Below are 26,636 nucleotides of genomic sequence, written 5' to 3' on the forward strand. Positions count from 1 at the left end.
TTATCCTTCATAGTGAGCCTGATGTCTTAAATTGTTTTCTTCTGTACTTTTTGGAACAGCACATGTAGAATACTGCTCAATGAAACTGATCACTTTCTCATCTGAATCTGTTCCAAATTTTGGTGCATCTTTAATCTATAGCGGCATATGTACATGAGGAACACCTCTTGCTTGATGCTCCTTTCTCCAAAAGAAATCCAACACCTCTCCAAGCGGAGGATTTTTTTTGTTTGTAATAAAAGACATCATAGCTTCAAACCTATGATTGAAATACCAGCATACATTAACTGGATCCAAAGATCACAGTTCTGCAGGTGTCTTGTATTCAATATTTTCAATGTTTTTATTTGCCTCTCGTAGAAATTCAAGTACGTCTTCCCAAGCATACTCAGCACAGCTAAGAGTGAGGAACCATGTAGGAGTTCCTAAGTTTCTTAGCATACATTTCAATTCCCCATGACGACGGTACCAATACTCATTAGTACCACGCTGACATGCCATGAGATTAATTAGGGTAGATTCCAAAACACTGTCTTGCAGTTTCACTTTATCCATAAAATCCCTTGCTGAAACATTTTGTAGATGTGTTCCACTTTTTAGTATATGGTTTACTGCATAGGAAAGTCCAGACAAGTCACTCTCAAACAGTAGATGGAACAAATATGGAATGCATTGATGAAACCATAAATCTTCTGCATATAAACTTGAAGTCCGGTATTCAAATGCAGGTATTTGAACAGGTCGGTCGTCATATCGTCCACCTTCACCTGTTGGAAATAACTGTGGAAAACAACGAGCTTCTAAACTTTCTTCCCATACACTAATGGGACTTCCTTTGGCTTTTTTCATCTGAAACAAGTCAATAGCATTCCCCATTACTTCTTTGGAATGCAATGGATGAACACTATAATGTTTGTAAATTTCTTCACTTCTAGAGACATCAACTTTTTCTGTTTGTCCAGCAGAGACATCAGCGTCATCTTGTACAGTTGTTTCCTCATCTCCCACATATACATTTTTATAGTACTGATTATTGTTTACCAGATACAACGTTGCCTTTTTGACTTTTCTAACATCCACTAATTCTTGCCAGATTTTCTTACTTTTTGGTGGAACACCATTAACTAGAATAACCAGAGGTTCCTCTTCTACTTTTTCAACGCCAATTGTATCAATATTTTTCTTAAAATCTAGAGGCAAATGAACAACTCTTCCCTTCAATCCTCTCTGTAAATCTGAAGGAGGCAATTTCCCTGTCTTAGGCTCCATGCGAACAATAGCCTGAAAAGGATGCACACATTGAATCAGAATAGACTCATAGGTATTTAAATCCATCAATTCAGAAGGAATGTCTACCAACTCCAGATTATTATGAACAGCTCCAGCAGGCATTTTGTTTTCATTTAATTTATTATAGCAATATGTACAAATACGTTGATCAGAGTCCAAATCAAAACAATTTTCAACCAACAAATAAGTTGCAAAATCCTTCCACTCATTATTATTTATCTTTTCGCTTTTTACATATAAATCAACTAATCTAGTCTGATGCTTATAATGAGTCCGTCGACAACAAACAGAAGAAAAATTAGGCCTTTCACTTGAATTGACTTTAAACTTTATAATTTCATTTTCAAATTTTTCTGTACTTAAAATCTCTACATTCTCTTCTACATTACCTTCCATTACTGGATCAATTTCTGCACTAACCTCTTTTTCACCAAAGTAACAAAATTCAATTTCATCACAAATGTTTTTGACATCTAATTGAGTTCCATGCAAAAGAGCACTGTTTAACTGTTTTAGTTTAAGTGCTGGACTTTTTGTATAGGACAACCTTCTCACTAATTTCCTCACTTTATTATGATGCACTGCTAACATCCAAAAATGGTAAAAAAACACTCTGACCTACTTTTCTAGAAAGACAAGCCAGTGAATGACCATGCAAACCTGTTTTTTCCCTCACTCTACAAGGGTCTAACTCTTGTAAAATTTTCATTTTTTGTTTCACACTTTTCTTAGTATATGTCCGTAAGAAAGTGCGAAACAAATCAATTGATTCCTGTCGGACACTACAAATACTACTACAATTCCATGTATATTCCATGGAGCCTTAGAACATTTCCATAAAACTTCATCAGCTAACACCTCTTCTGTATTTCTAGGCACAATCTCTTCTTTTTCAACCGGACAACCATCCTTCACCTCATATGCTCGACCACTGGTGTCAACTACATGCACCAAATCATTATCCTGAAAGTAACTTTCTTCATTAAAAAATGGCTCAGAACTTGAACTATGTTTCCATTCTCCAGAAAAAACATCACAGAAATTAGTTTGATTAATTACTCTCCTCCACTTACATTTTGATTTAAATACATTGATTATCTTATCAAGTGTACGAATTCTATTCATTACTAAACAAAACAATGTATTTTTCACTTTAAATGCTTCATCCACGATCTTAACTATGTTTTTTTTTCTTGTAAAAAGCTGTCTTTTTTTATACCTTTTTGCATTTATTAATAAATTTAATACAATTCTTTTGTAAAACATTTGTCTACGAATGTCAGAAAATTGTTTGCTTCTTCTATTGCTTTGCAAGATATCGTCTCCTTCTACACGTCTAACATTTTTAGAAGGACATCCTGTCTTTTTTCAAATTACAGGTGTTTCATTCTTCATAGTTAAAAAACTTTTTTTTGCTTGACATTTCAATAACTTCCTGAGAAAATTTTTACTTTGCTTACCAGGAGCATTTTTCATTTTCTCTGAAGATTTTATTTTGGTTGGCTCTTGATTTTCTTTTTCCTTAGTCCTTAATTTTCTCTTATAATTTTTTTCTCTTCTTGTTTTAGAAGGCATCTTTTTGTTTGTTTGTATAGATGATTATAATCTGTGGAAAACAAAAAATAACGAAATCTATTGCATTTTCAATGCTTGTTTACTTTGGTTCCCTCAAGGCATTCAGATGTGTCACACATTTGCCATAAATTCTTATTGTTTGACATTAATGCTGGTCCAGAAATAGTGTAAAGGTTTCATTGGCATACTTACAAGCCGCTTGCGCAATGTTCAATATAATTTACAAATTAATGTTATATCTTGTTTATATATAGGTGGCCTGTTTTTAGACTGTAGGTACAGAGAAATAATTTGTGCAGAGACACACATATTGCTTGCAGAGACTGAGATGGTAGATTACATGTAATATCGTGGACATGTGCCTAAAATCGCACCGAATCTATTGCATTTTCAATGCTTGTTTACTTTGGTTCCATCAAGAAGGCATTTAGATGTGTCACACATTTCCCATAAATTCTGATTGTTTGACATTAATGCCGGTCCAGAGATAGTGTAAAGGTTTCATTGGCATACTTGCAAGCTGCTTCCACAATGTTAGATGCAATTTACTAATTAATGTTATATCTTATTTATATATAGGTGGCCTGTTTTTGGCCTGTAGATACAGAGAAATAATGTGTGCAGAGACACACATACTGCTTGCACAAACAGAGATGCTAGATTACAGGTAATATCGTGGACATGTGCCTAAGATCACCCAAATCTATTGCATTTTCAATGCTTGTTTACCTTGCTACCATCAAGAAAGCAGTCAGATGTGTCAGCCATTTGCCATAAATTTAGAGTGTTAGCACTCTAGTTGCTCATTAGTTCAAGCTTCACTCACAGTGTAATCTTAGGCAGATTAATTGGATTTTAGATATAATGTACCATGTCTGTCACTGCCAACAGTATGTCTGACACCGAGAGCGAGATCTATTGCATTTTCAATGCTTGTTTACTTTGATTCCATCAAGAAGGCATTCAGATGTGTCACACATTTCCCATAAATTCTGAATGTTTGACATTAATGCTGGTCCAGAGATAGTGTAAAGATTTCATTGGCATACTTACAAGCCGCTTCCGCAATGTTAGATATAATTTACTAATTAATGTTATCTCTTGTTTATATATAAATGGCCTGTTTTTGGCCTGTAGATACAGAGAAATAATTTGTGCAGAGACACACATACTGCTTGCAGAGACAGAGATTGTAGATTACATGTAATATCGTGGACATGTGCCTAAGATCACACTGTGAGTGAAGCTTGATTTTAAATGGATGCTGGGTGTGTCAGCTTTAATGTGAAACATTCTGCACGCAGCTTGAAAATATGCCAATGAAACCAATACACAATCTCTGTATCAGCTTTAATGTCAAACATTGCACACGCGGCTTGTAAATATGCCAATGAAACCAATGCACTATCTGTGTATCAGCTTTAAAGTCAAACATTGCGCAAAAGTCTTATAAATATGCCCCTCTTTATCTTAGATTCCATCTCAATTGATACCATTTCTGAAATACTTTATGCATCTCCCACACCATTTCATATGGTTTTCTATCTGCTATTCCTATCCATCTCCATACATACACTGCTTCCACCCATGCTAAAGGTTGCACAAGGTGCTTCAAAAAAAGAAGCATATTTACAAGTCCAATGAAACCATTACACTATTTCTAAACCAGCATTGAATCCAAGCATAAAAAACAATTTATAAAGAAGTCTACCTTATAAACACACAGCTATGTCAAAGATTGCGCACACAGCTTGTAAATATGCTTCTCTTTTTTTGTGCATTCTATCTCAATTTATGCCATTAAAAAAAGCTTTAAACATCTCTCACGGCATTTCATATTCTTGTCTGGGTGCACATTTTATTATTCTGCATGCATTTTCTGCTTATACCCATGTCAAAAATTGCACAAAAGTCTTGTAAATATGTCCCTCTTTATCTTATATTCCATCTCAATTGATACCATTTCTGAAATATTTTACGCATCTCCCACACCATTTCATATGATTTTCTATCTGCTATTCCTATCCCTCTCCATACATTCACTGCATCCACCCATGCTAAAGGTTGCACGAGGCGCTTAAAAAAAAGGAGCATATTTACAAGTCCAATGAAACCATTACACAATTTCTAAACCAGTATTGAATCCAAGCGTAAAAAACAATTTATAAAGAAGTCTACCTTATAAACACACAGCTATGTCAAAGATTGCGCACACAGCTTGTAAATATGCTTCTCTTTTTTTGTACATTCTATCTCAATTTATGCCATTAAAAAAAAGCTTTAAACATCTCTCACGGCATTTCATATTCTTGTCTGGGTGCATATTTTATTATTCTACATGCATTTTCTGCTTGCACCCATGTGAAAAATTGCACAAGAGTCTTGTAAATATGCCCGTCTTTTTCTTATATTCCATCTCAACTGAAACCATTACTGAAATACTTTATGCATCTCCCACACCATTTCATATGATTTTCTATTTGCTATTCCTATCCCTCTCCATACATTCACTACTTCCACCCATGCTAAATGTTGCACAAGGCGCTTCAAAAAAAGGAGCATATATAGAAGTCCAATGAAACCATTACACAATTTCTAACCTAGCATTGAATCCAAGCATAAAAAACAATTTATAAAGAAGTCTACCTTATAAACACACAGCTAACATTATGGAAAAAGGTAAAAATATAATTCCTTAATTCACACAGACACTCACTATGATACTTGTCAAAAATCGTTAAGCTCTCTATCTTTTTTAAAAGAATCATTACTCACCTTTAAAAATGCTTTGGAAGATGTCAAACAATGTCAGTCACAGTCAACAGATATTCTTAACCAGAATCTCTGAATAATGCTTCCTTCACTGGAGCCTTTCAATAATGGCACAGATTCTTTCTAATTTCAGAGCCATATTCTTGTACATAGCCAATAAAAATTGTTCCCACACAAATTCAAAACCAAACTACACATTTTAATTGGTTGTACATTTCAAGACTTTAAAAATCACATAACATTCACCCATCCCCCCAGTACTCATTCACCAAGTAACCTTGGTAACTCCATCTTAAACCAGCACACAGTTCACAAGTTCAGCATACTAAGTTGCAAAACAATCCTTCAAGGCTGTTTGACCTCTCAATCTATAAGCTAATGAAATACAATGTTTCTTTAAATGACTTTTTCTCAACCATTGAAATTACTTCTTACTAAAAAAAAGCATGCACCCTAATTTTAAGTGGAGATGTTTAACAAAGCACCAATCATTTCTGGTTATTCAACTGCACTGATTCCCAAGCACCTTTTTTCATAATCAAACTGCCATTTCATTTCCACAACTCATCTGACTAGAAGCACATCCACCTTCAAAATGACAAAAGTCTGGTTTGTGGGTCATAGCTATGTCCACTGGAGTCAAAATTACGCAGCTAACAGAGGTATTTACAATCTTGATTTACCAAATGTGGACATTGTATGGATTGGACATAGAGGATTGAGGTGTCACCAATTGATACCATTGGTAAAATCCTTTATGCATTTACCACACCCTGACCTTATAATTGTGCACTGTGGTGGAAATGACTTGGGCACTTTGACTGGGGTAGGTCTGGAAATGCTTTTAAATGACATCTTTGGGCAATTGATGTCACTTTTTCCAAAAACTGCCTTGGTATTTTCTAATATATGCCAAAGGCAAAAATGGAACTGGTCCAACCAATTTTGTCCACAGATTGAGAAAGCAAGGAAACATGTAAATACATCTGTTTCTGCTTACCTCAGGGACTATGGTATGGGTTCCATTTTCCACAACAACTTGCGTTACAACATGCAAGACATCTATAGGAGAGATGGTGTGCATTTTACAGATGAGGGGAATAGAGTTTTCCTCTTGAATATAAGACTCTGCATTGGTACCTACTTGTAGGTACAAAAAACGCCTACTTAACACAACACCTCTTTTCAGAGCTAACTTATCTCTAAACATTCTACATAATTTTTTTACACAGTTTTTCCCCGTGGTGCGCTCAGGGTGTGCGTACCGGAGCGCGCACCTGGGAGCGCAGCCAGCGCTTACCCCGCAAAAAAAAAAAAAAGTTTATTGGCCCTTCAAGGTCCTTCTAGGCCCCCTCAGAAAACCTAGGGGATCAGGGGGTGTCTACTCTGCCCCCTTTTAATTATTTCCCCCTTTCTTTTTCACCTCTTGTGTCTCGATTCTACCGAGACACAAGATGGCGGACTTTCCGGACTGTTTAGAATGTTGACAGACACCCGACAGCCAATCAGCTTTCCGCTCCCGCACTCCCATAGCGCGCCGGGTGCGCTCCCCAGTACGCGCACCTGTGAGCGCTCGGAGAGCGCATATAGATATATATGTGTTTTTGAAGTTAATTTTCATAAAAACCACTGAAGCAATATTCACCAAACATAGCAAAGGCACATCTGTGTACCAGTCCCTACAATGTTGCCAAGTTTGGCATAATTCCGTTCAGCGGTTCGGGCTGTAGACTTGTCAGACCGTCCTATGGAAATTACCATGGGGAAAACACGTTTTGGGACCCCCCTTTTTTCTCAGACCCCACTTCACGAATCCCCCCGAAACTTTCAGGGAAGAAGCACAACTGGGCTGGCCAATGTTTTGGAAAATTAAACACAAATTCCACAACCAGGCCAGAGTTATTCCCAATAGAATGTTGCGGATTTCCTATGGTAGCCAATCCTATATATATAAATATACACACATATGTATTTGTTGCATGTATATATATATATAAATATATAAATGCACACATATCACTATATATATAATAAAGACAACCATATGTATATATATATATATATATATATATATGTGTGTTTGTGTGTGTGTGTGTGTGTGTGTGTGTGTGTGTATGTGTGTGTATGTACATAATTATATATTTGCATATTTATAGCAGTTTCTGGTGGTTTATTGGACTGATGCATCCACTGCAGGATCCTGTGTTTGACCTCATGTTCACAGGTTCAAATCCCAGTGCGTCGTCTCATCCTTCTGAAGTCAATAAAATGAGCACCATTGAGTTGGGTAGAAATTAAAATCTAATATTCAGCACCAATATAACCTTCTGGCTGAACCTGCATTTTATAAATACACATGGTATGTTATATAGTATTAAATATTATTTGAATGTGTTTAATTTACATTATGGTAAATCTATATGTTAATATAATTATTAAGTATGGGCAAAATTTGCGAATTCGCGGTCCGCAGATTTGTGCGAAATTTCAAAAAAAATCAGCGAGTTCGCGAATTTTTCCGCGAACTGGCGGATTTTTGTGCCATTTGCACAAATATGTGACCACGTGTGCCTGTAACTTTGCCAGCGCGCCAAAAGGCACCAAGGTCCCTTGAGTGAACTGGCCATTATAGTGGGGACGGGCGGGAAGATGTTTCATACCGCTAGTGTGTGGTGGACGGGGCCAAACGGGTGGGGCTTCTATGCGAGTTCACATGCATCTTGTTTATAAAGGGTCAGAGACTGAGCAGAGCAGCAGATGAGGAGAAAGCAGCCTCCTGGTCACAGGAGCTACACAGGGATGGCGCTCGGGAAACTCATGGGTGCAAAAATAAGTTTGGCACAGGACCCCAGAATCCTTCAGATGTTAAAGATAGCTCTGCTGCGCGTGTTGGTACAAAGCCATTCTGATCCTGCTCAGTGGGTTCAGGTGCATGCAGCTGCTGCTGCTGGACAGTGTCCCATCTCATACTAAACTGCCCCGTACAGGCATATGCTGGCGCTGGGCAGAAGGGTGCAGTGGCATGCGGGTGCTCCACGCCTGGTACATGTGCATACCGGTGCCAGGGGCACACGTTTTTATTGATGCTGTGTAGCAAGTTATGACTTTACATTTTGACTGCACCAGACGGTGGTACCACCTACACGGATCAGGAGCATCCAGGCACCAGACTTCATGGTGCAAGAGCATAAATGTGCTGTGCGGTATGGGTATATATGTACTGGGGGCAGGGGGGCACTTAGCACAATGTGTGCTCACACCCAGAGGGCTACCAGGCAATTGAGCATGAATGATTTTCACACTGAGAGGGCTCCGGGGCAGTTCAGCAGCACGGGGGCTCACACCCACTGGGCCCCAGGGCAGTTCAGTAGTGCGTGGGTTCACAACGCCTGGGCAGCTCAGCAGCGTGGAGATGCACACCCACAGGGCTCCTGAGCAGTTTAGCAGCGCCACCCTCTGGTTCATCACTGCCACCCTATGATTCATCACTGCCATCCACTGGTACACCACTGCCACCCTCTGGTTCATCGCTGCCACCCTCTGGTTCACCACTGCCCCCCTCTGGTTCACCACTGTCACCCTCTGGTTCATCATTGTCACCCTCTGGTTCATCACTGCCACCCTCTGGTTCATCACTGTCCTCTGGTTCACCACTGCCACCCTCTGATTCATCACTGCCACCCTCTGTTTTCATCACAGCACCCTCTGGTTCATCACTGCCACCCTCTGGTTCATCACTGCCACCCTCTGGTTAATCACTGCCACCCTCTAGTTCATCACTGTCACCCTCTGGATCATCAATGCCACAATCTGGTTCACCACTGCCACCCTCTGGTTCATCACTGCCACCCTCTGGTTCATCACTGCCACCCTCTGGTTCATCACTGTCCTCTGGTTCACCACTGCCACCCTCTGATTCATCACTGCCACCCTCTGGTTCATCCCTGCCGCCCTCTGGTTCACCACTGCCACCCTCTGGTTCATCACATCACCCTCTGTTTCATCACTGACAACCTCTGGTTCATCACTGCCAACCTCTGGTTCACCACTGCCACCCTCTGGTTCACCACTGCCACCCTCTGATTCATTTGTCTGTCTATGGTCTCGCAGCGCTGGGATGCCTCAGGGTAGCCATACGCTATACAAGAGCGTATTAATTAATTAATTCATTCATTCATCACAGCACCCTTTGGTTCACCACTGCCACCCTCTGGTTCACCCCTGCCACCATCTGGTTCATCACTGCCTCCCTCTCGTTCATCACTGCCACCCTCTGGTTCACCACAGCCACCCTCTGGTTCATCTCTGCCACCCTCTGGTTCACCACTGCCACCCTCTGGTTCACCACTGCCACCCTCTGGTTCATCACTGCCACCCTCTGGTTCACCACTGCCACCCTCTGGTTCATCACTGCCACCCTCTGGTTCACCACTGCCACCCTCTGGTTCATCACTGCCATTCTCTGGTTCATCACAGCACCCTCTGGTTCACCACTGCCACGCTCTGGTTCATCACTGCCACCCTCTGGTTGCAACCATTTTGTAAATGGTTACAAAGAAACTAGCTTCAACTTGGGCACCTGCTGTAACCCTGTAAGTGCTTCATGTACTTCAGTTTTTGAAAATCCGTCCGCAACGCGATTTCGCAGATTTTTCTGCAATTTTGCGAGATTCGCGGACCGCGAAATTGCAGAAAATCCGCAAATTCCGCGAACGGAACGGATTTTACGCCCATGCTTACTAATTACCATTTACTACATAAACTCTATATTAAAAAAATCTATATTTTTGTATATTTCTGTATGATATTAGTGTTAACAATATTTCGGTTTCAATATTTTTGCACTTATAATTATAATTATGCCTACTCTTATAAAGTGTTCGTAAAACATTTAATTTTTTAAAAAACACATCTCTTTTCCCTTTAAGGAAAGGGGTTGAATCAATTGCTTTATTTAAAAGCAATCACAGACATAATGTGTCCAGACACAAGCAGGCTACGGTCCCTGTGGTGACCAAAAATGAAGGTAGGTGGCAATTTGTGACCTGACGCGTTAATGTTCATGATGTGGTCAAATTGCAACCTACTACGATTCCGTATTTTGTGTACCGACCTATTAATACATAGGTCATTTTTAGGGTCACACCTGCAAGACCATGCGCTAGCGCATGGGTCTTGCTTGTGAGACACTGTTGTTAACAAAGAGAGCTTAGAACCGGTTTGTTGCTTACTCATTTGTTGGCTTGCATGGCACTCTCCTTTACAGCCTTGTAATTCATCACTGCTGGCCTACCATCATTTCCGTTCCTCTCTCTGGAGCATGTACCAATCACTGTTTGATTCAACGTAATCAGTGCCTGTCCACTACTCCCGATGTGATTGAGATAGAATTTTGCTCTGTTAATTGTATTGTGCCCTGCAAATAGATGGCATATGACTGGTAAAAATGTGCCTAGTTGAGAAACAAAATTGTAAAGATTTATTTTCTATAGTTAGCTTTCTTTTATTGTGGCAAGTTTTCTTTTGTTTTTGCTCATGGGCACTGTTCTCCAAAGATGAGGAGTATCTTGTTCTAAATATGCAAAGTGACATTGTTTCTTTCTTATGTGTAAATTCTGAAATGATACTTCATCACAAAATTGTGCAGTACACCCCAATCCACCCTACTCCAATTCACTCCAATCCACCCCACACCAATCCAAAACAATCTGCCCCACTTCAATCTGCCTTACTCTAATCAGCCCTTCTCCATTCCAAAACCATTTGACCCACTCCACCATGCCCCACTCCAATGTGCCCCACTCCATTCCAAAACAATCTGCCCACTCCAATCTGTGTCCTTTCAATTCTCCCCACTCAATCTAAAACAATCTACCCCACTCTAATCTGCCCTTTTCTGCACTCTGCGAGCTCCTCAGAGTGTCTGAAAACTCTGCAAACTCCGCAAACAGCAAAGTTCACTGCCCAGGCCTATTCAAAATGATCTGCCCCACTCCAATCCAGAACAATCTGCCCCACTCCAGTCCACCTCACCTCAATCTACCCATCCATCACAATTCACCCATCCCTAATCCATCACAACCCACCCTACTCCAATTCACTCTATACACCCCACCCCACTCCATCCCACCTCACTCCATGCCATCCCATCCCTCTCCAGTCCATCCCACTCTAGTCTATCCACACCAATCCAATCTACCCCTCTCAATCCATTTCACACAACTCTAATTAACCCCAACCTAACGCAATCTAACCCACTCCAACCAATCCAATCCAACTCACCCAATCCATCTCAGCCCAACCCAACCCAATCCAATCCAATCCACCCCATCCCACTCTAATCCACCCCACTCCTATCCACCTATCTCAATCCAATACACCTCACCCGCCGAATTTTAGCCCAGCCCATACAGTCCACCCCACTCCAATTCACCCCAATCCACCGCAGTCCAATCCACCCCACTTTACGTCAATCCATTCACTCCATCCCAATCAAGTCCACCCCAGTTCAGTCCACCTCACTCAATCCAATCAATCCAGACAACCACACTCCAATCCACCCTCCTCCAATCCAGTCCACCCCACCCCACCCCACCCCACCCCACTCCACCCCAATCCACCCCATTCCATCATCCCCCTCCAGGCCAGTACAATCCATCCTACTCCACTACAGTCTAATCCACCCCACTCCACATCACTTTAATTCATCCCACTCCAAACCACCCTACTCTAATTGAATCCCTCGCTCCAATCCATTCCACTCCAGTTGTATCACTCCAATACAATCCACCCAGCCCAAACCAATCTAATCCACCCCACTCTAATCCACCCTAATCAAATCCATATCAACCCAGTTCAATCCAATCCAGCGCATCCAGTCCGCCCACTCCAATCCATGTCACTCCACTCAATTCAGCCCACTCTACCTCAATCCATCCCAAACTACTCCAATCCAATCCACCCACTACCTCAATACACTCCAACCCACTTCACCCTATTTCCCCCCATGCAACCCTATACGACTTCACTCTACATCACTCGACTCTGTACCACTGCACTCTATGACACTGCTCTCTGTGACACACTTTGCCACTGAGTCACTACTCTCATCTACTCAACTCTAGGATACTCTACTCCCCCTCCTCCACTCTATGACACTCTACTCCAACAAATCCAGTCTACGACATTCTACTCCCTCCCTTCCATTCTAGGACTCTCCATTCAACTATCTTTTAGCCATGCTGAAGAAGAGCAGACTGGTATACAACATGCCAAAAACACATTGCCTAAATCAATAGCTCTATATAGGCGAGACCTTTTGGCTTTGCTAATGCTTGTAGATTATATCACATCGGTCACAAAAATACCGGTTGCAAATCTTTTGACCAATATTTAGTACATCTGGCCCCAAGTTGCACAGAGCATGGGTTCCCATGCACTCCTGCAGGAGCTGACACTCATGGGTTATGCATTTTCACATTCATCTCTTGTCTCCATTTCAACCCTTGCAGAGCTGACATGACCAAGTGGTTAAGCTCATTCAACCTGCAGATTGGTGATACCGAAGCTCTTAAGGCTTTTTCCCCGCTGTCCGATTTTCTGCTTTGAGCTGTCTTCTCACATTACCTCCTTCCCAGAGCCTTCTGTCTCTCTCTCCCTTTTTCTATCTGCAACTCTACTCTTTAACTTTCCCAACGTTTCACTCTCCCTTCTGCCTCTGCCTGCAGTCCTCTCTTCATGAGGCTTCGATACAAGGCTTCGTTATGTAACTAATATTTATGAAGCATCTGCAGCTAAACGTAGGCTACAACTATGGGCCAATGAGATAAAAAGTGGACTACAACTAGGTCAAACAGCCAAATACCTTATTTATGAAATAAGATGGGCATGCTGTACGGGAATACCTATATGACTTTTCACTAAATCTACCTAGATAAGAGACACTGTAGGTAGTGAAGAACAGGATGCTCATGAATATGTTATTCACTATCTGGCAGATGCATCAACGTAGCCTTTTGCTATTCCTAAATATCGATTTTTAAGGAATCGCTATTTAGGAATAGCAAAAGCCTATGCTAGTAGGAATCGCTATTAAAATAGCGATTCCTTAACATTCCTTAATTGCTACTCGCAAATTGCTAGTCGCAATTAAGGAATGCTGTCTCATTCATTCCTATGGGCCTACAGGCCCATAGGAATGTATTGGAGATTGCATGAGCAATTTGCGAGTACCAGTAGATACTCGCAAATTGCTCATGCAATTTCAATGGTGCAATGGTGTCAAAATGACACCCTGTTGCACCCCTGAAATTTATCTATGCACATATGTTGCACACACACATGCTCTAAGGGCATGTGTGTGTGCAACATGAAAGTTTGAAAAATGCACAAAAGTGCTTTTTTCAAAGTTTTAGCAATTTACCATGAAGTCCAACTTCATAGTAATTTGCTCCCCTAATATCGAATTTGCTATTTTTTTTACTTTCATGCATTGCATTTAAGGAATCTCAATTTGGGATTCCTTAAATGCAATCGCAATTTAAGGAATCTCAATTTAGAGATTCCTTAAATTGCGATTTTTGCATTTGGGATGATGCATCCCAAATGCAAAAATACCGGGAGCAAAGGGGCAGATTCTGAGAATCTGCCTCTTTGCTCCCAGTATTTACTTTGATGCATATGCCTGTATATCCCTAATAATGAGGATTACTTTCCTATTACAAAGGTTCACATTAAAAATATGACTTTTCTCTTTTTAGGTGCAAGGGTGTCTGTGTTTTTGGCATGATTGTGCAGGAAGGAGCTTTATGGTCGCAGCCCATGCTCCTATAGAGAATGGGAGTTTTTGTTAATCCATGCACCGAATGTAAAGCCCGACATAAAAAGCCTGTAGTAAACCAACATTGCACTCCTGACAGCGGAAACGCCATCCCTAAGGGATTAGGTGCCAGTTCCGACCATCAGAAGCCAGCCACAATGACCAGCCAATTTCAATTCCGACCACCATATTAGTAATACGGCAGCCGGAATTGAAACCAAAGATGTCCGTCTGATACCCTCCGACTGCAGGTCGGAGGTTTTCCGACCGACATCAAAATCAGGGCCTTAGTGTATGTAGCCTGTCTGTGGTCACATGACTGAGTGTGGCAGACATTTTGGCTTTGTATATAACTATTAGACAGCCATAAGTAATAGGGAGCTTAAATGTGCCTGGATGGACTACCACTGGCAGAATGGGAGGGAGGATCTGGGCACAGCCTCACTTGCACCTGAATAGGGTGTGTCCTGCTTCAACACAAAGGGCAGCATACTCCCTTTAGCTCTAGAAGCTTTTCTCCCACTTCAATTGCACAACTGGGTATCAATACTGGACCTAAAACACCAACTCTTCAGTACACTTTTGAACCTTTGGATACTCTGGCAGGAAGAAGAACTGCTGTGCTGCTGAAGGATAGCCACCCTGCTAGACTGCATTCTGCTGGATTACTGCCTTGCTTTCAATGCTGCCTTGCAGTGATGACCGGCTGTCTTCCTGCCTGGATGAGAAGGAATGGACCTGCAACTCTTAAACACAGAACCCCAGAATGACTACATGCTAGTTGACTGGCCTGCTGACTTGAGCATCAGGGACAGAAGGCTCCAACAACCTTGCACCTGGACTCTGCCATCTGTGAGTCTACCCTGACAAGTGGTGTCACTCCAGTCCTGGAACCTTGGAAGAGGGCTTATGCTGCATGCCAGCCTCTGTGGATCCAGCAGAATGCAATGCAGCATTTCCTATGCTACATGGCGCAGCCCCAAGCCGAACCAACACATCTATGCTGATGTGTGGATTGGACCACTCGCAAAGACTTAAATTGGTGCTGCAGCCTACATTGCATTCGGAACAGCAGCTGTGCCACTAATTCTCAGTGCAGGCCTTAGCATCTCTCCTGCGACCGTGATGACAATACCAGACTCTGCATAGCAGCCTCGCAGCACCTCGAAACAGATGCAGCACAACACATCTTCGAACCGGATCCGCACATAGCTCCACAAACTAGGATTTAAGGTACTTTGTTCCGCAGGTCCAACTGGGTCTCTGTAGCCGTCCCGCACTCCAACGAGGTCGACCTGAACTTCTGACTTTGTCCCAGTCCAGCACAACCAGATATCTACAGTTCGTGCTTTATGCCTTTTGACAAAATATTTACTAAAATCTGTTAAATGTAATAGCTCTCATTCTAATGATTGGACTTTTGTCGTTTTGGTGTTGTCTTATTTATTAAAAACTGCTTAATTTTTCTAATCCTGTTGTGGGCTTTCTTTGTATTGTGTTTCCACTGTATTACTGTTTGAAGTGTTACACAAATACTTTACACATTGCCTATGAGTTCTCTTTACCAAGCAACTGGAGGGTTAAGCACAGGTTAATTTAGGGTTTGCTGTTGACTACACCGTGAGAAGGATTGCGGTTACTACTTGAGAAGGGTTTCACCCGCCTCAACCAGTAGGCCAATTTCTTACCTGTATAGGCAATCAGCTGACGTAAACCCCAAAGCACTGATTTTATTAGCGAGCACATCACATATTTCACATCCCTATCAAACAACAGGATAATAGCCCTAATGTCCTTACTTATCTGAACTGTGCACAAAATGCTAGCTGCCCTGTGAGGTCAGGTCAACCACCCAAATTATTTTTCTAGTGTAATTATCTGCGGATAGAGCTTTGCATGGGAAAGCTTGGCCCAGGCCTAGGAGTTGTCTGTATTAAAGGCCTGGAAACAGAAGCATCCCTAACGCTTGGCTACTGTGATTCAGTTTAATGCGCTTTTAAGCGTAGTCTTCAGCATGCTGCGTTCACCATTTTAACACTCTATCATCCCACTTTCAAGCCCTCCCATCTCCTTTTCATTCTCTGCCACCACATTCCAACAATCTCCCCAGCCCAACAAACAACTTGGCTTCTGCATGAATAAACTACATTGTGGGTAAATCAGTTTACATTGAGGGTGGTGTGAAGACGTTTGTGTTCAGAGAGCAGTCACTACCCTAATGAAATAAACCAGGGATTAATGTGTGAACACAAAAGAAGCTCCTTGCTATCTCATTTTATTTGCCAGGGGCAGTGAGGTCGCCACATTTTGTTGCACCCAGGGCACTATGTGAGCAAGGGGCAGGGTTTGGGTGCATGAGCCTCACAGCTTATGTTGATTAAGTTCTTTTTCATAAAACTCCTAATGCATTTTAAAATAGCTGTACATTTGTGTAAATGTGAGAAAATGCTGAGTTGTAGTATGCAAGCTACATGTAACCTCCGTTACATTACTAAAGAGTGCTGCATGTACAAAGATATGCATAAAAGCAATTTGAAAAGTGCTGTGTTATTATGGTAATGGCATGTGTCACCTGCACTTTCTCAGTATATTAGGCATTCGTACATACTAAGGGTGGGGGTAGTGCGCATAGCGGGGTTACGCGATGTTCCGCGAAGTGGGGTGGGCGGTTCGCCCACCCAAACACTTCGAGTAGCCCCACTACGCGCCGGCTGCCTCCCTCTCGCTCTCTTCTACATTCGTATTTTTACTTTTAAACACAGTAAAATAAAAGAAAAAAGCACTTACCTGGATGCGGCGTCCCGGGGCCCCCTCTTCCTGTTGACGCGCCGACTTCTTCAAGGAATGCACATGAACGGGCACATGGCTTCATGGCTTCCCTCCCTCCCTTCCTGGCTTGCAGGGATTTATCTGGGCTTGGTATTGTTAGGAGGAATGCTGGGACCTGTACTCTTATGTACTCCCAGAGGGATGGGGAGGGGTAGGTCCAGCGTTCTTTTTTCAATCTGCGAGATAGGACTATCTCATTAGTTATGAAGGGGACGAGGACAACGGGACCAGGAGTAAGGAAGATTACTGGTAAGTAATAGGACATTCGTACACATATGGAAGAGTGAAACCCAGAGTGAAAGGTGGCTTTCATGTGGACGCAGTTGGAATTCACAGACAGCGGCCTAATGAAGGGTGAAAGGGTCACCAACCCTATAGGGGCCCCAAATGACACGGTTTCGACTTCTGCCTGTGCATTCCTTAGTATGGGCTACGTCAAAGTGTTAATTGGCTCATATTTTGATAATGCAATGGCTCTCCTATCTTCTTACAGTAAAACTGTCCAGTGTATTTTCTAAAGATGCAGTAAGATTTTTCTCGCTGTTTAGTAGTATAGAGGTGAGATTGCGGCTAGCTAGGCCCATAGCATTTGGCCTGATATGGATATAAAAATTCTCCTACAGACATGGTTAGCTGAAATTAGATGACATTATCTCTCTCTTGGCATAGCAGCAACAAAGTAGTCAATAGAGTTTTAAGTCAGTTATTTGACAGGTCACTACCCCAAACATATTCAGGGAGAAGCTAGACTTGCAGTTACCATAATAGGGTGATGTCCTGATGGCACAGCATGTAAAGGCTGTATTTAGTAGTCTCAAAGAATGTATACTACATGCAGGGCCCAAGTCCTAAAAAATGAAGTAGGGGGCTAGCCTTGTTAGGCCATTTGCAAGTGACATCAAGGTGCATGACATCACAACGCTTTGCAAGTGACATCAAGGTGCATGACATCACAACGCTTGACATCATGTCGTGTGACAACACATCGTGTGACATCACAGCACGTGACATCATGTGCATGACATAATGGACATGACATCACACGTGGCATCACAAGAATTGACATCATTGGAAGTGGCATCACAAGCCACGATTTTACAGGAAGTGGCATCACAAGCAGTGGCATCAGATCTTAAGCCCTCGCATATGCATGTAGCAGGTCTAATGTGTAAGTTTGAGCGCATTGCAAGGATAATAGCACAGTGTGCTACTGAAGATGATATGTGACTTCTACATCTTGTAATCCCCCAGTTATATGTAACACATCCTGTACTTTCATTTACAAACGTATATAATTTATTGTATATGTAATATGCACGTCTGATGTAAACACTCTGACAACCTGCATTGGGATGAGTAGGGTTATACAAGAAAAAATAGTAGTTCTTTAAATATTTCAAAGCCTCCTCAGGGGCATTGAGCGCTATATAAATGCAATTTGTTTTGTGTTGATTCTGGAAAAGACCAACACATCTGATATTCTTACAGTGCATGCATATCTCCTATACAGGGACTGAAGAAAGTGAAAAGCTGCCTTTCTTAAGTATTTGTGAAGTGCTAACAAGGTGTGAGCCTTTGCTTCCCCTCTGCTGCATTTGCATCTAGGTGTGAGGCTCCTGGCTGCTCCCAGCCAGGAGACTGCAACAAAAGGAAGCCTGATGACCCCTCAAATTTGGCCTTTGTAATGGGCCCAGCTGAGTCTGAAATAAGAAAGCCCTGTCCCCCTGTTGTTGCTGATGGAAAACAGACAACGTGCAGGCGCTGCTGAAAGTATCCCGGTGTTTGGATATTACACCGGGACGAGTTCAGCACATTATTCAGTGGGGCCCAACCCCTTGGCAGGGTGGATGGCGTTCACCCTGTGAAAATAGTGGGTGGATGCCGTCCACACGCATGTACCCCTGACCTATGCCCTGAATACATATAATTAGGAACCATCTCATCTGGCATGAAACTGGCTGTGCCTGACACGTGACTAACTCTGCCCCAATTCAACCAGTAGAGTCATCCCAACCTGCCTTGAAATAACTCAGTATCCCTACAGGCCATCTGACTGACTCTAGCCAGCTAGGAGATACCTGCTTGTGCAGAAATAAGTGTATCTAACAACATGCCATGTGACCGATTCTGTCACAGCCATAACAGCTGTAACAACCTTTTTGGAAATAACTCAATATACTTAAGGACCATGTGACTGACGGTATCTCAGCCCTACCAGCTGGAAGGTACCAGCATGCATGAAATTATGCAAATCTGCTTCTTCTGTGTTTTGTGTATAGTTATGGATTTATCCCATTGACTTTTTAATCCACCATCTACTACATAGTTTACCGATTTCAACAAAAAGAAATTGACTCTAGTTCCCCAACTGCAGTCTTCCTACTTCTCCCCTGCTTGTTATTATTCACCGGTACCTCCTGTTTTGACTTAACTTTTTAAGAAAAATCTATTGCTTTTTTTTACTTCCTGTTGCAGAAGTCACGCATCTGCATATTGCTACTAGGCCACTTCCTTCCACACTTGTCTTTTGCACTACTGTCACTCTGCTACCCAATCCTACTTCATTGTTCTTTTTTTTATATTGTAAATATTTTAGTTAGTTCTTGGTAGCTGTACACTGATCCCAGCCACTTACTTCACTGTAATACTTTATTTCTGATGTTACCATTCCAAAATGGCTCTCCACCATCTTGGAATAGTAAATTAATCATTAACAATAACAAAAGAAATTCCAAGAAGGCTGCTGTTCATGACCACTGTTAGACCTGGCACCAATGGCGTGTGTCTCCCTTCCATTTTTCGCTGTTGTCACCTCTATTTTTGCTGGTATTAAATGATCTGTGCGCTGCCCCACTGCAATTCGGTGCCAAAGCGCAAATGCTCCCTGTGTAAATATGACTGTGAATTGGTATATCCCTGATTGGCTTATTTGGTTTACCTGTTAGTCCCTAGTAGTGTGGCCTGTGTGTGCCCAGGGCTGGTAACCCAAATGCTGCTGGCGGGCCTGCAGTGCTGGTTTGCGCCACCCACAGAAGTAGCTTGTAAAGTGTACCTCAGACCTGCCATTGCAGTGTCTGCATGCAGTCCAGAACTGACATCTTGGCTGTGATGTGCCCACACTTCCCACCCCGTGACCCTTCCCTTAGCATCATGTCAGTCACCCCTATGGTAGGTTCATTGTGTGTGTAAGGTAGGACATGGCTTGATATGTGTAGCATGTCCTGGTAGTGAATCACCCTCCATTTTGTTTTTCACTGCTGCAAGGCTACCTGTTCTTCATAGGCTAGAATGGGCAGACTGGCTATTACATCTTATAGACCTATCTGACTCAGGGAACATAGTAGAAATTTGAGTTTAGTATGCCTTAGCTGAGAATAATTAAATGCATATTTTAGTGAAGTTGGTTTTAATATTCTGTGTTTGAAAATAACACTTTTAGAAAGTAGGTATTTTCTTGCCTAAGCCTCCAGTGTGCTCTGCTGTTATGTGTATTGTCTGTCTGGGTTTAGAGGGGCAAGGCAGGCTGAGTCAGACCTGGGTTGATTAGAGAGATCTTCATTTGGAGTAGGGGAGGGGTGACCCTTTGATCTGAGCAGGGCCGTGCCTGGCAAAGTAAATGCTGGCTCCACCTTCAACTGTGAGTCTGATAGCAGACCCCCTCTTTCTGAAAGGAAGGATGCAGCCTGGAAAACAAAGTGCTCCAGGCCTGAGCAGAACTGGTTCTGGCTGGGTTCAGTGACCAGAGACTTTTGAGAACAAAGACTTTTGGGGTATAAATATATGCCCTAACCCCTGATTTTTTGTATTGCTCCTGAATCTCAAGAGGAAGCTCTGTCCATGTTACTGAAGGAATCTGCAGGAGAGGACTGTTCTTGTGCCCAATATAATACTTTATTTGATTTGTTAAAATCATAAAAGGGTGGATCTTACCACCCTGTGATAAATATCAACATCTTTGAGTCAGCATAAAAACTACATAAAATGACACAGGCCCCCATGTCCTTAGCGACTTTGCACAGATATACATAGAGAAAAAAAAGAAACAGGGGTAACACTTGGTAAGGGAGTGGCTATCTCATTAAAATATGGGGGCCAACAAATGACTGTTATGACAGGGGATGCGACGTACTTAGGGGCTTGTATTTGAATCGATGTAACTGTCCCCTCTTGTCCCAAATAGAGTGCATTGCAGTGTATTAACATATCAGAGAGGGGAAGTAGGGAGGAGGGTAACTATTGAGAAAATGAAGGAGAATCCAGGTCCAGCCGCGGGGAGACCATGTGTCCCAGTTTGTCATTTGCTGCTGCCTTTTTTTCAAGCTCTTGGGCAGCAAAAGCCAGGAATGTTATCGTTTTGCAGGAAAGTTGTATTGAAGACCCGCTGAGGCATTTTATCACAGCCGTCTGCAGGTCCTGACTTGTGTTTCTCTTAGGAGTGGTTTTAGGAGAATCTTCCTTAGATTTTGTAGGGCCGGGCAAATACATAATAGATGCAATAACGACTCTTCACCCTTGTCACAGAGGCAACAATCTAAAGTTGACCAGGTCCGTAACCATTTAGGGGTAAGGTCTTTGCTCGGGAACCACCCCAGCCTCAATAGACTTAGTTTCCTCTTGCAGTGATCCTTGAAGCATTCTTGCAAATACTGTTGTTGTTTCAGTTGATTGTATGTTGGCATCACAATCCAGGCATGACTTTTACCAGCCACTAAGCCCATGTCTATTTGCAACGATGCTTGTTTAATGGCTTTGTTGGTAATTTGTTTAAAAGCAGTGTAAGACATTGGTGAATGCCAAGCTTCTTCCAGGTTTAGCAAGAGAAGTGCTTGCCTAAGAGGCTTGCATGTGGAGTTGGTCTGCCTAGCCTGTTTTTCGACTTCTTCCCAGCAGAGGTGGGCAAGTGTGTTGTCTTCAGCATCCCTCATGCGCCAATAGTATTTTGCCAGGGCCCCTTGTCTAGCTGGGATCTGATTTATTAACCCGTATTCCAGGCGTATTTGTGCTTGTGAAATATGTCGCGGAATTGAGAAGAGATGTTTAAACAATCTTGATTGATCAAGGTTTAGCACTGTAGAGTCCTTGGTAGCCATCATTTTTTAGCCATATGTGAGCGAAGGCAGAAATTTTGCTGCTACAACCTTTAGCAAGTGACCGGTTGAACTTCCACTTCGCTGTTTTTGAATGGTGTTGAAAGCAAATTGGAGTTGTTTTGATTTTGTGTTTCCAAGGTCTAAATGATGTTTGTACTTTAGTTGACGGTCTAGTAGGATTCCCAAATATTTGTATGCATCCTCCTTGGTTAGAGTACAGGAATGTCTCCTCCAAACAAATTTTGGTTGCTTTTTTCGAGAGCTGGAGAAGCATAGGACGTTGGATTTTTTTAGGTTTATTGTTAATTGTGCGTTGGAGATGTACAGCGCAAGTTGAGAAATCAGCCATTGTAAGCCAAGTGGAGTTTGTGAGAGAAGCACAATATCATCAGCATATTGCAGACTCGCTATGGGTGTTTGTCCCAATTTTGGTGGGTCTCTCTGGATTGTACATAGGTCTCGCTCTAGGTCGGCGGTATAGATGTTGAATAGGCTGGGGGCCAGCACGCATCCTTGCTTTAGCCCAATAAATGTTAGAAATTTATTTGTTAGGCACCCACCATCCCCTTATTTATTTGGATCCAGGTATGCGAGTATAAATTGGCAATTGCTCCCAATAAGTTGGGAGAGGCGCCCCAAGCTTTCATTTTGACCCATAGTTTGGATCTTGGCACTTTATCAAAAGCAGCTTTCAAGTGTAGAAAACATGTATATAGAGTGGTAGAGTTGTCGATTGCTTTTTTAGCTAGGAGAGTTAGTGCTGATAGGTTTGTTAGGGTGCCCATGCCGGCCCGGAAACCTGTTTGTGTCAATGGGATCAACTTTTACTGCTGACCCAAGTCTCCAGATCTGCCAATAGATTGAATGCGTAAATCTTGGCCTCAACGTCTATTAGGGCTATTAACCTGTAGTTGTTAGGGTCTGAGCGAGTCCCTGATTTATGAATCGGTTGTAGAATACTGCCCCTCCAAGAGTCAGGAATATTCCCGGTCCTTAAGCTGTTACAGAACAAGGGGGATAAGTGACTAGATCAAAACATGGGATCTTGCCAAATAGAGCGTTGGCTAGGCCATTTGGTCCGGGGGTCCAATCTGCTCTCAGGTGGTTTATAGTCCGTAAAACCTGCTTTGGTGTAATCTGATCTGTTTCTATTGTATGCTCCAGAACTGGAGGCTTGCAGCTTGCTTTGGTTTGAAAAGACTTTACTGGGTTGGAGGCTAAAGCTTCCATCAGTTCCCGATCATGGGTGCGGGATGAGTCTTTTTGCATGCTGGGTTTCCACGCTTCTGTGGTTTTTCTCGAACTGAGAGTTAATTTGAACTCTGTTGGGGTCGCAGGTGTGTTATCTATGAGCTTATCCGGTGTGAAATTGTATGTTAAGTCAATGGTGGGCCCCAAATTTTATCTCTCATGTCTGAGTTGAACTGTTGCTGTTTGTCATAAAGTATAAGATTTATTTTCGCCCAGAACTGTTTGGAATTCCGCAGCTTACTAGCATGAAGTATGGTGGACTCTAGATTTTCCTTGTACTTTTGCTTGGTCGCTTTAGTCTCGCATTTTAGCTCCTTTTTAAAATTTGCTATTGATTTGAGAGTTTGTTGTGATAATTGGGGGTCCTTTTTTCGTAATGACCTGAGGTATGAGTTGAGTTGCTTTTTTAATAAACGCATTTTTTGGCGTGTACCATTTCCCTTCTCTGTTTCTTGTTGTTTTGTGTCCTCAGCGCTTGATTTGGTATTTTTTGTTGATGTTAACTACGAAGGACTCCCAGGCTTTTACTATATCTTTGGGTTCTTCTGATGGTGGAAGCAGTAAGCGACATGTCTCCATTAAATTAGAAATGTTGCCTTCATTCCATTTTAATCTTTGTAAGTTGAAAAGTTGAGTGTTCAATGTTAGAGGATGCGCTTGCTCAGACTCTTTTAGTTTTATTGATAATGTGAATATCTGGGGATAGGGATCGCTTTCACCCGTTCCAGGATATGGAAGTCTTTGATGTAAGGAAATAGATCGGGATCTGCTAATGTGTAGTCTATTGTTGAGCCTGTGTTCCTAGTGACCCTCGTTAGGGCTGCTAGTCTATCCAAGGGACCCCTTCCGTTTAACGTGTGCAGGAAGAGGGCTTCCAATTCTGCTGCACATTTCTTCCTCATTGCATCTTGTCTACTTTGGTTGCCCTGTTGTGGCCGAATAAAGTTCGCTAGGTTTCCCGTCCTTGGATTAGGTTCATGTTAAAGTTACCAGTTATTAACATATTATCGCTTAGGTAGGTGGATTTCAGTGTGGTGATTGCAGCTATTAGTTGCTTAATCCTTTTCCCTTTATGTTTCCCCCGGGTGCATGTATAAGTTTAGAACCAATAGACCCATGGTAGGAGAGATTTCAATTTTGATGCATTGCATCCATGTAGAGTCTAATTGGATACAGGTCTCTCTCCAAAGGAAACATCAGTGGATATAAAGATTGATAGGCCTCCTTTTGCCCTACCGGGCCGTGCCTCCTTTTGTGCTGGTATGAAATGTTCTTTATATCCCACAAGTGGCGAGTTTTTTGTCCGCCAAGTTTCCTGAAGCAGAAGTATGTTATATTGGGTGATGAACTCTATGAAGTAATCTTCCTCCAGCTTTGTGCCTAGTCCATTGACATTCCAAGAACAGATCTTGCAGCCCTGCTCTTTTCCTGCTGTTTGTCTTCCGTTAATTCATTCTACGCTCCTCTGGATTAATACCAGGGGAGCTTGTCGGTTCCTCTCAAGTGTGGCTGCTTCCTTCAAATGTGATTGTGATGTGCCTAGATAGGTGACCTTCTTCTGCAATGTTGCTTCTTTGGTCTGGGCCTTTCGCACCTTTTAGAAGATCAGTTTAGGACTTTGTTTCTGCAGCGGACTGGGGAATCGTGCAGGCTCCACTTTTTTTAACTCTATGCCACTTAGGGTGAATTCCTCCCTATGCAGCAGGATTAGTTCTGTGAAGTTGTGTTTGGTCCATTTTATAATCGTGGAGTTTGATAAGGATGTGGTTTGAATTCAATTGACTCCAAATCGCCTGATTTTATATGGCGCAGGCCTGGTAATTCTTCTAAGAGTTTTAAAATGGACCCTCTGTTCAAGATGTCATGTGGCCCTCTCGAGCTGTATTGCGGGATTAGTTCAACTATTTTACTTGGGATGTATCGTACTGGGTCTTTGTTTCTTTTACTCTCTCCGTTGCTTGAAATGGCTGTGCCTACCCGGTCAGCCTCCAGATCAAGTGGGGCCGAGTTAAATTGATGTTGGGAACCATTGCTCTCAGGACCGGTGGAGTTTACAACTGGTGATGCTTGTATTTCACCTGACAGCAGAGCCCATTTCTTTCTTCCGTTGGGCTTCGTAAATTTATCTGAGTCAACTTGTCTGTTATTATTGGTCACTTGCAGGATAGAGAAGTTAATGTTTGCTTTATTGCTGTGCTCAGTATCTGATGATTCTGAGCTCGATGATTTGAGTTCTGCTTTCCCTCCTGGGAAGTTGAAAAAACTGAACACTTTCCTTGCTTGCTGAGTTGGACTGGTTAGTTCAGTTAGGCCATCTGGAGTAGTGGGTTTCTTTTGTTGGGGAGTTGTCAGTTGACTGACTTTGTTTTGTTTTGAGAGGGATCACCCTCAATCGGCGCTTTGTTGTTGGTATCGTCGGAGTCAGAGTTTGTTTTTTGAGGATGAGTTACCGGCGGCCCTTGGATGTATGATTTGGTTTTTCTTGCTTTTCTCAAGCGCTTCCTTTTTCTCTTTGTGAGAGAGGTTGCCAAATTTGTTTGTTTGGGTCTTATTTGGCCTTTTGTTAATGAATCCTGATTTTGTGGTGCATCCTCTCGCGTGTCAGACTGAGCTCGTTCGTCTAAGATTGCTGACGTCTTGATATCGTCTGAAATGGGAGAGTATGATTTCTCTAGTATTTCTGGGCTCTCTTCATTGCTCCGGGCATCGATTGCCCTGCCAATTCCCTTTTGGCCGTCATGTTCAACTCTTTCCTGGCTGGTGGTTATTCTGGTCTCTTTTGATGGTTCCTTAACAATCCCCAATATCTGTGTCATCAATGTAGGTACAGTTGCCAGTTTGTCAATTATTTGGGGGCAATGGCAAGTGTGAAAAGTGGTGACCTTGTTGAGTTGCACCTTCTTTATCATGGTGTTGAGGTCCTTTAGGTTTGATTCTATCCCCTGGACATGGATGGCCAAGATGTTAAGCAGATCGACTTGCGTGTCTAGTTTGTCTGCATGGTAGGACAT

General features: G+C 42.3%; 1 pseudogene; it reads right to left on the reverse strand.

The window, feature by feature from the left end:
• On the reverse strand, positions 1-26,636 carry LOC147722342 (uncharacterized; annotated as a pseudogene).

This window comes from Lissotriton vulgaris, chromosome 4_1 (assembly GCF_964263255.1).
Source record: "Lissotriton vulgaris chromosome 4_1, aLisVul1.2, whole genome shotgun sequence".
NCBI lineage: Eukaryota > Metazoa > Chordata > Amphibia > Caudata > Salamandridae > Lissotriton > Lissotriton vulgaris.